At 40.8% G+C, this 15,905-nt stretch overlaps 1 non-coding gene across 1 annotated transcript; it reads left to right on the plus strand.

The window, feature by feature from the left end:
- The first annotated feature begins 226 nt into the window (after nucleotides 1-226).
- Nucleotides 227-299, plus strand: Trnav-cac (transfer RNA valine (anticodon CAC)). Its single transcript has one exon. It is a non-coding gene; the product is annotated as a tRNA-Val (tRNA).
- The last annotated feature ends 15,606 nt before the right edge of the window (nucleotides 300-15,905 follow it).

Below are 15,905 nucleotides of genomic sequence, written 5' to 3' on the forward strand. Positions count from 1 at the left end.
CTAAGTGAGGTGTCGGGATAGCTGCACCACGGGCGTCCGAACCAGGTCCAGCTCGCTGTGGTAGTGAAAGCAGGCGGTCACATAGCGAGGGGGGCGGGGGGGGGGGGGGGGGGGTGGAGGAGTGGGGAGGCGAGAGAGAGAGAGAGATAGAGATAGGGAGGAGGGGGTGGGGGAAATCAGTGAAAACTTTTCGTGTGTATCTTGTCCTCGAAGAACGGCAGTGTGTGTTTCCGTAGTGTAGTGGTTATCACGTGCGCCTCACACGCGCAAGGTCCCCGGTTCGATCCCGGGCGGAAACATATTTTTCAATCCCAAGAGTAGTTTCTTGTTATAAAAAACAACGGAACTCGACAAGGTAATGTGCGTGAATACCAAATGAGTTTCGAGTTACGCAACGCTGCCACACCGTCACTCGTCCCTCCTCTTTGCATTTTCCACCGTTGAAATGCTAATCTTTCTTTACTGCAACACCGTGAAATTGTGTGATGGAATGACGTGGTAAGCCTCTTGACAACCTGCCTGCACAATGCTCTGTCGTGGGCATGGTGACTTGCCTGCTTTAAGCCCATCTCGGTCTGGCTGTTAATTGCAATGGAGAGCCCCCTCTAGGTCTTCAGCCGCCGACTGTTCCCTCTGTGACTGTTCTTCCATTGCCTATTGTCTTCTGGCAATGCAACCAAAATACTTCAACTGATTTTGGTTGATAAGAGTGCACAGTCCTGTTATGATACCAAACTGCCTCAGTTCGATGTACTATTCGTGGTAATTTTCTAGAGCACCACATTTCCAAAGCATCAGTCCTGCAGCGATCCGCCGTCTTCATCGTCCAAGTTTCTGCTGCATAGGTTGCAATAGGGAAGATTAGAGTTCAGACGTCTTCGAGCTTTGTCTCGGAAGTGATGGACGTCTCCTTCCAGATGCGAACAAGTTTTTCTGTACAATTACTTGCAATTGAAATGCGGCTACGCGTCTCAGGCTCGTAATCTCCAGTATCAGCGACAACACATACTAAATACTCGAAGCGACTGACAATCTGGTAGCCTGCAATTCTTGTGATGTCAGTTCTGTTGCCATTAGCACATCTACAAACACCAATTTTATCTTTGTGTTATTAACTTGAAGGCCATATTCTCTGCTACTGAACAACAGAGGGAAAAGAATGCAATCTTATCTCACGCCTGCATTAACAGAAATGTTTTCTGAGAAAGTTTTATTGGTTCTTACTGTCTCTGTGTTCGAAATGTACAGTTGCCGAATCACGTATATCAGGTATGTCGTTGTACCCATCTCGATGAGGGTAGTCCATGGCACTGATAATTTCACCTTGTCGTAAGTTTTCTTGTAATCCAAGAAGCACATGAACATCTTGATATTACATTCCCTTGCCTTCTCTGTAGGCTGCCGGATATTTAGGATCCGCTCCCGGGTTCCCTTGCACCGAATAAACCCAGTTAATTCTTCTGATAGTTGCAGAAGTGAGGTCATCGGCCTCTCATTCAATAATGAGCATACTAGCGTTCGATACTTCTGACAGCCAAGTGGAGAAACTTCCTTGAACAGTGGTTTGCAAAGGGAGTGGCATTATTGGTCTGGCCGATTTCCAGACATCAAGATTTACGTGTTCAGTTGCAGTCTGGACTCTGGTTTTATTTCGTGGTGTCTTAGACTAAGGTATATTCTAGACTTCTGGTCCAGGAACATTTCTGAGTAGTGTCTGCTGTTCGGGTGTTCGAATTTTTTGTGTATTAGCCACACTCTGGACTTATATTTATTTGTGTATTGGTGAACAGTCGGGACCTGTGTTCGCTTGCCGTTATTTTATTACTAAGGAATTGTAGTTATTCTCCGATTGGCGAGCAATTTGAGCACCAGTGGTTAGGACTAAAACAGTAGTTTCTGCAGAGTATTGGGGCACATGAATGAATCTACAGTATTTCACCTTTATTTAAGATGACAGAGTGCTGGACTTCGCTGATAGTGCCGTGGTTTGGGCTCACACTGTGCACCAGTAAATAATATTTTTGATGTCTGATAAACATAAAGTCAGTTATTTTAGCACAAAATGACAAACAGTCCGTGTTCGCTACAGTACATCATAGTAGCTTTGCAGCAACCAAACGTTCAGTCATTGGGCACTATTAGGAAGTAGTCTCCAACCACTGCTAATGGAATATTCAAACTTTCCAGAGAAGAACATTTATACCAATTTTAGATGATTATAACCAACAATTACGAGGCAGTCAATCAGGTACTTTTAGGATAAGTAGGGGGAAGCAGATGGTACTCTAGGAGGGGAAAAAGTATTGGGAAAGGAGTGAAAAACGTATGTGTTTCGCTGTTGTGACCTTGTCAAGTGTACCTGTTGATATTAAAATTGATATAGCTCACTTAGGCCTTTGTCTGTTTCATATAAAGTTATTTTATACATTTACTTGCGTCAAGGTGGAGTGACCTTCATATTGCATCTTTCAATGGATATTTTTCTGGTAAAAAGTTGCATGAATCACGTAATTTAGTCTCTACAGTAACCATTTTTGACACATAAAATGACAATTATCGCTCCTGATATGCTTTTTGTAAACACGGTAAATCAGATTTCAAATAGGTTCTACTGTGTTGTTTTAGTTCTTTAGGTGTAAGCAGAATCGTGACTGATCACTTTCACACTTTCACGAAGGTCCTTTAAATCGAATTGTAAAGCTTCTTCCCGTCTGCCCAATGGAAAACATTACAATTCAAATTGAAGAATGCGTGACAAACTGTAAAAGCAACCAATCAAGCTTCTACTTACATCAAAAGAACCAAAACCAAACAGCATAACACATCGAAAATAGTTTAAAAATTACACATACAATATCTAAAGGCCCTACCATGAACGTTTTGGAAGAGACAGAAATTTATACCCATACGAATTAACATAGCAACGACGGTCTCATCGAACAAACTGACCTGAAACAAAAATTATTTACAAAACTTCGTTGAAAAGACAACGAATAAAAACCCCATGAAATACAAAGAATAGACAACCTTTAACAAAAGTTAACAACAAAGTTGTAATACCTACAACATAAAACCGCAAACTCTGAGCCTCAGATATACAATTTGCTTTGTAACATAAGGCACCGTAGGAGCGAAAATTGTCATTTTATGTGTCAAAAATATTAATCTATAAAGACGAAATTACACGATTAGTACAACTTGTAACCAGTCAAACATCCGCTTCAAGAACTTCACTCCACCTAGACGAAAGTAGATTTGTGAAACAACTTTATATGAAGCATATAAAGACGTAAGTAAGCTATATTGATTGTAACATCAATAGGTACGCATGGCAATTGCATACTAATCGAAACAAGATTGTAGTGAAAAAATACCTGCGTTGTTCCAAGCACGCACTTTCGGTGGCTAGACTCCCTACAGTCGGTTAGGCTGATCACACACTACCCCGACATATGTTTCCACCGTCTGGTTCTGTGGCGGTAGTGGAAGGCAGGAGTTTCGTCCTCCAGCCTAGTCACAAAGGTACGTTGCAGCTACGTCCGTTGCTGGTGTGATGGTCAGAATAGTTGGCTTCTCAGCAGTTGACGCGGGTTCGCTTCGTGGCTATCACATTCATTTTAATTTGTTTTGCTTGTGTTGCACAGAATGAACGTCGCGAATTGAATTTGGTTATTAAAAAGAAGTCTGCCTTGTGCAAAACAAAGCGGATAGCCTACTCCTCTCGAACAGCATCAGAGGGGCCAGTGAGCATGATGTCCCTTAAGTGGCGGACGGTTCGACACCGACAGTGTCACATGCATTTCTGGGCTTTCAAATAAAACGAAATGGTGTGGTGGACCTCAACTACGCACCCACAGACTCAGAGTTGATATATTATAACTTTTGGCTGGTTTCGTTGTCTAGCGGCTGGGATACGTAGTTGCCACATTACAAGCCAAATACTGCTGAGTCTACAGTATACAATATGAATGTACACGTGAATCCAATGGTCGAAGCTTCCTATCACTCGGCAATTGCGAATGTAACGTAGAAATTTGTAAATACAAGATTGAAATTAAACAAAGTCTGCAGGTACTATTTTTAACGACTTTAAATGATGAGTACAGTAATAGAAGTGCTTTTGAGAATGTGTTATATTTCTGCAAAACACTTTCTGGTGTAGATGGTCCAGCAATTAAATAAAATATAAGTTTAATAACAGGGAAATAATAGATTCCTACTTCACACAATTAGTTATGAACAACAACATAGCTCGCGAAATATTCACTTCTAAACGCATATTACGTCTTCACTGCAAAAGCCACGGAAATCACACAAGAGCAAAAGTCGACACTCTGAATTATTTATATCTCCCGCAACCACGTGCGCACTCACTCCCGTGTCCTCTCCCGTACTCTTCTCCCACTTCCATCCACCCTCTCCATTCACGAGTGCTGTGACTGGCTAGAGCGCTCCCACCATGTCTTCAAGCCAACGCACATTCACAAACATAATGAAACACATTCGAAAACTGGATTTATATTTAAATAACTTGAAATTAAATAAATATTCCTATGGCTGGGCCATAACATGCTCTAAATTAAAGACATAAACAAATTAAATAAAAATATACCAAAGGAATAGCAAGCAAAAGTAGGCAAGTAGCCTAATGTCTCTGTGCTTTCTAAAACACAGTAAATATTTGACCAATTTCTTCATGAATAGCGTATATCGGATATAAACAAAGACATAGATGAATAAATATATTTATAAGCATGCTGCTACCGTTTTTTCCTGTAACTGTGGAGTACTTATGACCTGACGCGATCGATAGTAATCGATCACTTTGACCTCCAACAACTCATGTGCTATTCAAGTTACACGCCTGTAATTCATACCGCCGGCTGGAGTGGCCGAGCGGTTCTAGGCGCTTCAGTCTGGAACCGTGCGACCGCTACGGTCGCAGGTTCGAATCCTGCCTCTGGCATGCATGTGTGTGATGTCCTTAGGTTAGTTAGGTTTAAGTAGTTCTAAGTTCTAGGGGACTGATGACCTCAGACAATAAGTCCCATAGTGCTCAGAGCCATTTGAACCATTTTTAAGTCGTACCAATTTAAGTTTACACTAATAGCTTTCTAAAAATATGTCGATCGACGAAATAGGATGAGCCGTTTAGATTTTGGAAATTCGTTTCTGGGCATTACTTGTATAATTTACAGTCAGTTGCTAAACTTTAAACTAATATAAAAACACTGAAAATCTGATTACACCATCAGAATCGTCGTGCTAATAATAGTAATGTACATATTTGTTTTTAAGATGTCATCTGCCTACCGTTAATTTCTATACAAACTGTGGAATGTCTGCCGTGATGGTTTCACATAGCCCGCCATCTTCGGCACTTCCGGCATACAAGTCTTTTCCATCGACACAGCGTCACCAAGGAATCCCCAGCCACGTGCTCGGCCTGGACGACGCGCCGGGGCTACCCCTCCTGTTCAGCTAACGTTAGGCACCACTTGTTTGCTGGCGGGCCCCGGCTTGCCTAGTGACGCGCGCGGCCACGCCAACTCCGAACTTAGAATATTTCCAGGGCGACACCACTCGCCCATTACCTCACACTCTCGCTTCATGAAACACTGCGGAGAGGTTTGACGTTTAATCCACGACATTGGTGCAAAGGCTGGTGATCAGGAACTTTACGCCACCATCTCATCTCCCCTTTTTTACCAAACAGTAGCAATGATATCATCCCATTTAACTTAACATACTCATGCTGGGGACTATTTCTGAACACTTTTACATCCAATTAGCGAATCCGTTGTCAGGAAGTAAACTTATAACGAACGCTGGAGTACTGAATTTACCTCCTACTTTAATATTATAGCTAAGGGAATACAGAGGGATAAAATACGGAGAGGGAAGAGCTGTCGAAAACATCTATAGAAACCTCTCTGCAGTTACAAGAGTCTAAGGGCAGAAATGGAAACAGTTTTTGAGAAGTGATTGAAACAGGGTTGTAGGCTCTCCCCAGTGTTATTCAACATATACGATGAGCTAACAGTAAATGAAAACAAGGAGAAATTTGCAGTTAAATTTCAGAAAGAAGAATAAAATCTTTGAGGTTTGCCGACGACATTACAGTTCTGCCAGAGTCGACAAAGAACTTGGAAGAGCAGTTGAGTAGAGTAGATAATTTCTTGTAACGGGGTTATAACATGAATACCAACAAAAGTAAAATGGTGGAGATGAAATGTTGTCGAATTTAAATCAGATGGCGCTAATAGAATTAGGTTAGGAAATGAGATGGCTTTAGCTATCTGGATACCTTACAGAATCCCTATTCGCTATACTGTAGGGACAGTGAAAACCAATTACACCCATCTGAACACTAAGAAGGAATCCTGCCCTCTATTCCCGCTGGGGCCTGTGTGACACTGCTAAGTGCCAAGTTGTAAGTGTATCGAAGGTGTGACGGAAGGAAGGAACAGAGCAGCCTCGGCTCTGTTATATAAAGCGCTCTAGATTTCGGTAACGAATTTAGACGACTTTTGACTGAGCAATACGTGTTGCTTCCTACAGAGGACGCTATCGTTCTACATTTATGCACTCCATCTGTATTTATGAAATCATTTTCTGGAGGTGTCACACACAATAGATAGGCACAGTCTTCATGCTAGAGAAGAGGGCATTTAGAATAAAAAAAATAGTAACCGAGCTCCTGCAAAGATCTGTTTAATCAGCTGGGGACATTTAAAAGCTTTCAATGCACATCTAGGTCATCAGCAATTAGCTCACATACACCAACATTCAGGATCATGGAACAAGAACCAGATGAAACTTACATTTACCAAGAGAAAACAACCAAAAATTTCAAAACAGTACTTTCTACACAGCAATAACATTGAATATTAAGGAAATCAAAGAGACAACAAAAATCCTAATTTTTGGAAAGTGACTTAAAGCATACCTCTTAAATAATTCATACTACAGAGTCACTGATTATTTTGGTAACACAGGGTACAGAATTGGAAAAAGTAAGTTTTACTAATAAACAACTGTCATTTTACATTACATTGCAATAGTTTAATGAATCTTACAGTAAAATACCATGTCTGGGATCTGTGGCAGATAATTTTAATTTTTTTTAACTCAGCATCTCATTCATCGCAGTGAGATCCAACTAAGGTGTTTCAGACGGGCGAAAGGTACATCACAAATAATTCAAAAGAATTACGAAAGCGACGTCAAGGACCTCATGCCAGCCAAATTTTGGTTTTGTGTGTGTGTGTGTGTGTGTGTGTGTGTGTGTGTGTGTGTGTGTGCGTAGTGTGGGCAGTGAGCACTGATATGATACAACTACATAGTGTAAAAAATGCCACTGTATGTTTCGATTAATTTAAAAAAAATTACGTTTGTGTGTAGTGTGGGCAGTGACCACTGATGTGATACAAACGCATAGTGTAAAAGATATCACTGTATACTTCAACTAGTTAAGTTTAAAAAAAATGCTTTCCTTTTTTATTGAATGACTTGTTAGATATCGTTTTGTAAATGATCTTTTGATGAATAAATAACTAGCCATCTACTCAGTAACTTTTCTATTCATGTGGAAACGTTGTTTGCAGGAAGCACAGATAATTTACACACGAAAATTCCTCTTGCACTAAATAATAATTATTGCCGAATTTTTTCGTTTGTTGGAACCATGTTCGGAAACCTCCAGTAGCCAGAGATAATCTGCATATGGAGTTTAGGACAACCAGCTGTGCAAGATTATTCCTGGCTCATGTTGACACAAATATCTCACACTAGGCCTGACGATTCAACAACACAACGGGCTTCATTTAGTTGCAGCAGCTCCATGAAAATCTTTATAACGTGATCATTAAATGTATAAATTAGTTTTGCTATTGACACGTGTAAATCCACGCAATTCAATCGTACCAACAGGATATGAAGTGGAACTTAATGTAAAGTAAGACAGAGGCTGTTTAGTCCTGTAGCTTTACTGTTTTTTACGTTGCTCAAATATTAACATTTCTTTAAAAGATTCTTATACATTTTACCTTAAGATGAGAGTCTGATGTCGAAATGCTCGGCATGACTTGTGCTCCTAACACTGAATTTGTATAATTTGAAAAGCGTCAAACCATTTGGCATGTCCATTTTCATTTAATACGATAATTTCATTCAACTAAGGGAATAATAAGAAGGCAGAACGTTGTAAAATGGTTTAGGAAAGAAAATTACTCTGCAGTGACTGTCTGTACGTACCTTCATGTCTTAATTACATTTAACGCGGTGAAGGTCTTCTTTCTCTTTGTTTTCAGAGAGTACATGGCAACAGGGAGCATGCTGGACTTCGGACAGGAAGGCAGTTTCTGATGCAAAGAAAAACTGGGACCAAGCAGAGTTGTATCTCTGGGTGCGCCCCAGGGAGCCAGTGCTATTGTTCATTTACATCTCCAACTCAGCAGCTGAGCGGTGCCGAGAAAAAAAACTGGCACCTGTGAACCACACAATTCATTGGTGGCAGCAGGATATGAAGTGGAACTGAGTGTAAAGTAAGAAAGAGAGTCTGCTTAGTCAGGTGGTTTTACTGGCGCTCTGCTCGTGCTTTCCAAAAGAAGCGTGGGATACTGCAGATTAAGAGCCTAGACTCGAGCACAGATTTTTACTTTCTTAAGACCTGTGATGCAAGTAACTGTGGAAACCAGCAGGCTTACTTGGCATAAACCATATGGCGCTGTTGTGAAATAATGACTAAGTACCGTCAGATATTCAGATGCCTTTCAAGTTTGTGTTTTGTTTGAATCAATTAAACTATTCATTTAAAACTTGTTTCTGTTGAAACGTCCGATTAATCCCATTTTTAGTATTATATAATTCTCCACAGTTCGGTCCTTAACATTTTCTCACGTTAGTTAGTCTGTTTGCACACAGTTATTCTGCTTTTGTAGTGAAGGTATGTCAATCCTCTAAATACTATTCTGAGACAGGTTAACAATTTCAAACACACATGGCGCTTTGGAAGTTATTATCGAATGTAGGCCTCCAATGGTATGCAATGTGAAGTGATATTTGTAACTGGATTGAGGATTTATTGGTAGTGAGGACGCAGGATGCGATCTTCGATGGAGAGTGATCGGCAGATGTAGATATGACATTAGAAGGGCCCAGAGAAGTATTTTGGGAATCTTGCTGCTCATTTCGGGTATTAAATACGCTGCAGGCATATTAACAGTAACTTCAGCCTTCCCACAGATGATGCAGTTATCAGTACTCAATAACTTGGAAAAATGATGTACGGGTGGATATTGCTAAGATTTCAAAGTGGTGCAAACACTGTCAACTTGCTTTTGATGTTCAGGAATAAAAAGCTCTACACTTCACGAAACGAGAAAACTTTGTGCTATAGGACTGCAATATCAGTCAGTCACTATTGGAATCAGCCAAAAGTGACACAAAGCAGGCATCGGCACACGTTGTGGGTTGCCTACATCCGGTGCAAACAAATATTAAGTGGAAAACCTATTGTTCTCCTTTGATAGACAGGTCCTAAACCTACTGTTCTGCTAAGAGGATTAAGAACCCCTGGGATTAATCACTCTTTATGACTGACAGGTCCTTAACCTATCCTTCCTCCATATCTTCAGCTCCTCCTCTTCCTCCTCCACCACCTCCTCCTCCCCCATCTCTCTGGGAAATCCCATCGCCAATACAAGCACACTTTTGATATAATTTTGATTGACTAATTAATGAAATCAAATAATTAATTAACCCTGCCCTCCAGGATACCCCCGCTCTCCCAATCCATTCTCCAACCGGAAATATCCAGGAAAAAGTCTCAGTTCATCGTCCATTTGGAGGGAAATCGATTGCAGTGTATGGAATATTGTTTAAACAATTTAGACATTGTTGTTTATGTGAACAATTTATGGGATACAAGCAAGTGTTTGGGATATAGTTCATTTACTTATTTAAAAAATTGTTGGGAAATGGACTGCACTCTATGGAATACAGTTTATTTTAAGAGATTATAGGTGATAAGGCAGTATGTATTATTTAAACAATTGTGATGGTTTTTTATTCTGATTTCACAAGGGCTTAGTTTATATTTGTTGCCAGAGTCAGGGATGTTTAGGCTCTTATTTTTTATTTTCCTCGCTTTCGAAGCACACTGGTGTCTAAGCACAGATGGGAAATTCAGAACAATTACGTGTCTGAAAGTTCATGACTGGCAAATTACGAGAATTTCAGTGGCAAACTATTTTTTACATATCGAGAAAGATACGTACTTCTTGCACTGACAGTAAACCCTGCAAAAGGTTTGGAATGGAGTATAGAATGAAGTGCCGTATAGTAGCCACCGTTCGAAATCTCCCGTGTGTGTGTTTATCGTCAGGACGACGCCATGAAGGTCAAAACTACGCAGGGGCCTAATTACAGATGACATTACTAAATACCATTGACCATGGACCGAATATCAGCCCCAAATTAAGCATCAAGTAGCGGCATTCTTTTGATCGGCAAATTCTAGACTCGCTTCATCTCCCTGCTTATCTACGTGAACCAATGTCACCAAACACAAAGATGGAGCTTTTCATCTGTCGTCAGAATACTGTATTCCTGTCGCTAATGCAGGAGATAAGCGGAAAGCAGACGCAATTTTGACATCGAAGATAGAGTGAAATAATCCATGGGGACTGATGACCTCAGATGTTATAGTGCTCAGAGCCATTTGAACCAAATAATCCACTTGCACTATCCCGTGAAATTAATTGTTGAACAATTTACGGAGTCAAATACATCACTTAAAGCACTCACCTCTACCTTATGATGATCCTTCTTCATATTAAAACATATCTTGAACGTTTGAGTATACACGTAAACATTATGCAAATCAAGTAATGAAATTTTCTTCACAAATAGATCGTTGCACTAAATATGCACTGGCATTTGAAAGCACAAACATTATCCTCTATCACAACATTTCCACTAAAGATATATGGTGAAAAAAAAATTCCTGCCGATCACACAAACTCGCGATCATGCAACGCGCCGTCTCCTGACTGCCGGCCGCCAGAGGGAGACCCACACCTGCACCAGTCATGCTAGCCCATACCGAACACAGGCATGCACGTAATACAGTTACTGGATCACAATTTGGTTTTTAAAAGCATTATACAACCCCTAAGCTGCTTCTCTCTGCAACGTGTTTAAGAAGGAGGAGGAGGAAGGCCTATTGCATGATAGGATAGAGACAACACCAAATACGACTGCAAGACAGAGTCCACTGCGATGTACTGACAAGTGCTAAATGTCACACGTAAACTACGACCCAGCTGCGGCTGCAGCTGCAGTCATGGTCGAACGTATACACCAGAGAGCTCCACACCCAGCCACAGAGGGCATCTGGGGATGATTGGAGTGGTAGGAATTCGTATGTTATAAATATGTCCAGCGCAAACACCCATCATTTTGAATCTTCTCTTACAGAGCATGCACGTGTCCACTTCTGTCATACTCACCCAGTACGTCGGTCACTTTGCCAGCCCTCACTGCCATGAGCAAGTTCGGACAGGACAGCACATTCTTTGTACCTGTCATAGGCTGAACCAATCCGTTACTTCTGTTTGATGACTCCTCATGACCACCACTACAGCCAGCCCTGGTGCACTGCAAAACAAACAGCTGCAGCTTGGTTGTATACGGTAGTTCTAAAAAATTTCACACTGACATAGACCACCCAGTTCAAAAAACTCACTTTACCCAATCCAAAGCAGTGGTGTCGTTGACCATATACCTCGAATTTCTCACGCGAAATGTAGATTCCTCCTGTTTATGCTATTTATATCGGAAGATAGAAGTAATCTGACAATACACACGTTTTCACATCACTAAATCATCATAACTTGTTGTGAAAATCCTGTACAGGACTATGGGATAGGCTATATTCCCTTTAAGTATTCGTCAATGAGGTAGAAAAATATATTTTTTATTTATCACGTCCTGAATCACAGGAATAGAATATTAAACTCATTTTTCGCCCATGATGGAGTGCTAAGATTTACCATTGTCACAGGATGTATCCTCACTTTCGAACTCTCCCTTAAGGCAGCAGCACAGAGAAGTTGTAAATATGTTTTATACTATTTATCACATAATAAATTCGGTAATACATCCGATTTTATTACAATGGTCGCGTCTCTCTGTGCAGGTGAGAGATTCAAATGTCATTAACATATATCGTCACAAAACACGAAGTCAAGAATCATAACCATAGTGTCCTAACGCCCTCCAAGGACCACACTATTAAAAACCCAAACACAACTACTATGTTGTCATCACCCTGCATAGAAAGCAGTCTTGGTTCTATAGGCACACACAAGAGTCGCTGACAGCGTTACGATTTCTGGTAGAAACGCTGTCTGCGATTTGGAATCAAGTCTACCCAGTCAACCACATACTTGTTTTGGATCCTATGGAGGCGTCTTTTAATGATTACAGCCAATGGTGAATCATATTCATGTCACCCTCATATCACGAAACAAGTCACCTTTTTCGAACCTATCTGCTACAGCAAAACTCCAATGTGGCTTTAGACACTCCCTCTGTATCTTGTAACTGTTCCTCAGTCTCTGCCCAGCCCTCCCTCGTCCATGTGATGATCCCAGTTTAAGTCGGAAATGAACACAAGGCGGAGAGCGCTATATCTAACACCTTCTGCACCCATGGAGAAACAGGTTGGGCAGAATTAATGCGACAGGACTGGGTTTTTTTTACAACTCACTGAAATGGGGACATTTTGTCGTAGCTCCGCCAATGGTGCACACTGTATAAGACCAACCCCAAAACGGAGCTTTCTCCTGAGACACAAGGTAGTATAAAAGACAGTACAGGGACTGAAAGAAGGACAATAATTTTACTACTGCATTGATGTGAGTCTCCAAACTACTTACAGGTACTATAGTCCATAGGAGATCTCCATCCCTCAGGGCACATTCACGTCCGTCACCCAAACATTCTCTCTATTGTCGTTAGCCCCTAAGTATCACTAACATTGGGACGACGAAGAGAAGATTAGACTGATTATAGTGTGCTTGGAGGCATTTAATCAACCATTCTTTCCACTTTCCATACGTGTATGGAGCGGGAAAAAGCCTTAATAGCAGCTCCAATGGGAAATATTCTCTGCCATGGACTTACCAGATTTGCAGAGTATGGATGTAAATGCAGATGGTTGAGCCAATTTTATATTTCACAACCGCGACCTCAACTGCAGCTAAAATGGAAAATTTTAATTACAAAGCTGCTCACTACTCAGGTAAGAGTCGTATTCAGACGTAAATAGATTTACTGAAACCTCCAATTACATACATGAGTACAAAGAAACTCACTGTTTAACAAAAGTGATCACACAGAAATAGATGACAAAGGGTGCCTAAGTTGCTCAGCGTTAACACAGAATATATTTGACACCCATTGCTTAGTTGACTGGTAATACATACTACATGAAACTAGTTAAATGACCTTATTCATCAAAGCTTAGATTCCTCTTGGTCTCCTTTTTATTTGATAAGATGGGTTAATTTAAATGTTGAGTTCCACAGGGTTATTTGGTGTGACGAATGAAAATCACTTGCCAGGCTGGCATGCTTTTATTGTGCATCGTTGGTGTATTTCTTGGATTGTACTTACATACACTGTTTCTCACGCCCAATTCCAAAATCGTGCTACATAAAGTCGCATGTTCTTAGACACAACTGGCGCTCAAGCCAATTTGTAGTGTTTAGATTACGAGAGTAGTAAAAAATAGATCTCTAAAGAAACAGAAAAAACAATACCATTGTGCTACAGGGAGCAAACCATATATTCAAATTAAAACAAATGGTGTGCCCCTCCTGCGTCACACTTCTCGCTGTCTTGTACCACTTTAGCTTCTCTTCTCTTCTACTCAGCTTCCGTGCATATATTTTTACTCTATACCCTGTTACAGTGTCGTGAACAGTACTGTCTTCGCATTGGTTGTACCATCTGTGAAAAACAAGCAGTGTAAGAGGGTTCAGATAAATATGACTTACACATTTGAGGCTGCATTTTACAAACGTCCAGTCCCTATTTCATCAAAAAATCAGTGGTGGTAACTCAATATTGATCTAAACTCTTTGAAATACAGAAAGGCAAGAGAAACCTGTCTCATGTCGTGATTAATTCAAATCCGTAACTATTGGTTCCTTTAATGAAGTCACCGCGATACTTTTTCAGCATTTAATCTTGACCGCTATCTATAACAACGAAAACAACGTCTACTTTTCTGAGGAGTGGTGGCCTTATAGGCTTGTAGAGCAGCACACCGGGGTTGTCGCTAATGTTTATCTCTTTGGTCTACGCTTCTGCGCTCTTAACGTAGCCTTTGTATCTTTTGGCAGTTGTACGAAAGTTATTGCATTTCTCAGTTTTATATAACCCTTTCTAGTCACCAGATAGATTCACTCTAACCTGGAAGCAGATAGTGTATCTTTTCTCTTCTGTATATTCCATTGAACCGATTTTTTTATATTTTTCTGTTTCTGTCAAGCCTAAACCACTTATAAAATGATGATGAACCACATGAGTAGTCACACATTAAATTTTGCGACTACTGCTTCCGATCTTTGTTACAGTGTTTCAGTGATGACCGGACAGAAACGTTGTAGTCTGTTACTCCCTTGCATTTTCATGAGTTGTCTCCAATACGTTTCTTGACTAGTAGCATGCATTTTCTGAAACATAATATGATCCACTTTTTTTTAAAAGTTAAGTGGCATGTTTCCATCAGTCTGCTGCTTTGTCAATGAATTTCTAGAAATATGCAAATGTTCTCTCTTCCGACGCGATCGGCACATCGTGTTTCAATAAACGATTGAAAGAACGTATAGCGGATATTTTACTTACTTATAACAACCATTCTCTGACGAATGTGCGTTTCTTTCGTGGCACAGTTAGTTAAACTGTTTTCCTCATATATTACATAAATGTATTCGTATATCTGCACCCTCAGTTGTGGAGCGATACACGTAACTTTCTTGGATTTACTTCTAACACTTTTGTTTTTTTTTGCAAATTCTTGTTGCAACTGTCGTTTCTAACACAGTCTGACCATGTGTATTTTTACCTTTATTTACCATGTTTGTGATGGTAGAGTTCTAGCTCGTATTCGAGGACGAGGAAAACCGCGCTCTTTAACCATATAGAACCCTGAAAAAGGGGGGAGGGGGGTATGTTACAATGCTAGTACGTCATCGTAAAGTGCACTACATAATATCATTATGCCAAGGAAGTCATAATTTATAGGATATGTATTTAGTTCATTACAAGTATTAGATATCATAGGGTACGTTAATATTCGCTCAAACAGTGTTGACACTCGGCGCGGTGGCGGATGGGAGCGACTGTAAATGGGAAATGACTTTACGGTTGCTCCCATCAGTCACAGCCCTGAGTGTCAACTTTGTTTGCTCGTTTAGTACATAACAAACTACGTTCATAATGTCCCGTTTTGTAAAATACTGCAATCGTAAATTTTACTTGGGTTTAGTGATTTAGGGTTAACTACACCACGAAAAATTCTCGGGACGTTAACGAAAACTACACACTTAATACATACAAAACAAACTACCTGGACTACAAGGCCCCAAACAGCACGCCACTGAGCAACGGGTGTTTTTCGTCTGCTGTCTCGTATAGCCTCGGCTCGTCCCGTCAGACATCGGGTCTGTGGAGCCGTAACAGCACGTCAGGGACCTGGTAACACATGTCTGCTGTCGCTGTGACTCTTCACGAACTCTCGCCGACCTCTTTCGTGGCGCATGGCCCGAAGCCAGTGAAAGGGACGAAATGCCGCGCACGCTCCCAGCCAAGCAGACGCCTCTTCGTAACGG

The sequence above is a fragment of the Schistocerca serialis genome, chromosome 8 (assembly GCF_023864345.2).
Source record: "Schistocerca serialis cubense isolate TAMUIC-IGC-003099 chromosome 8, iqSchSeri2.2, whole genome shotgun sequence".
In the NCBI taxonomy this organism is placed as follows: Eukaryota; Metazoa; Arthropoda; class Insecta; order Orthoptera; family Acrididae; genus Schistocerca; species Schistocerca serialis.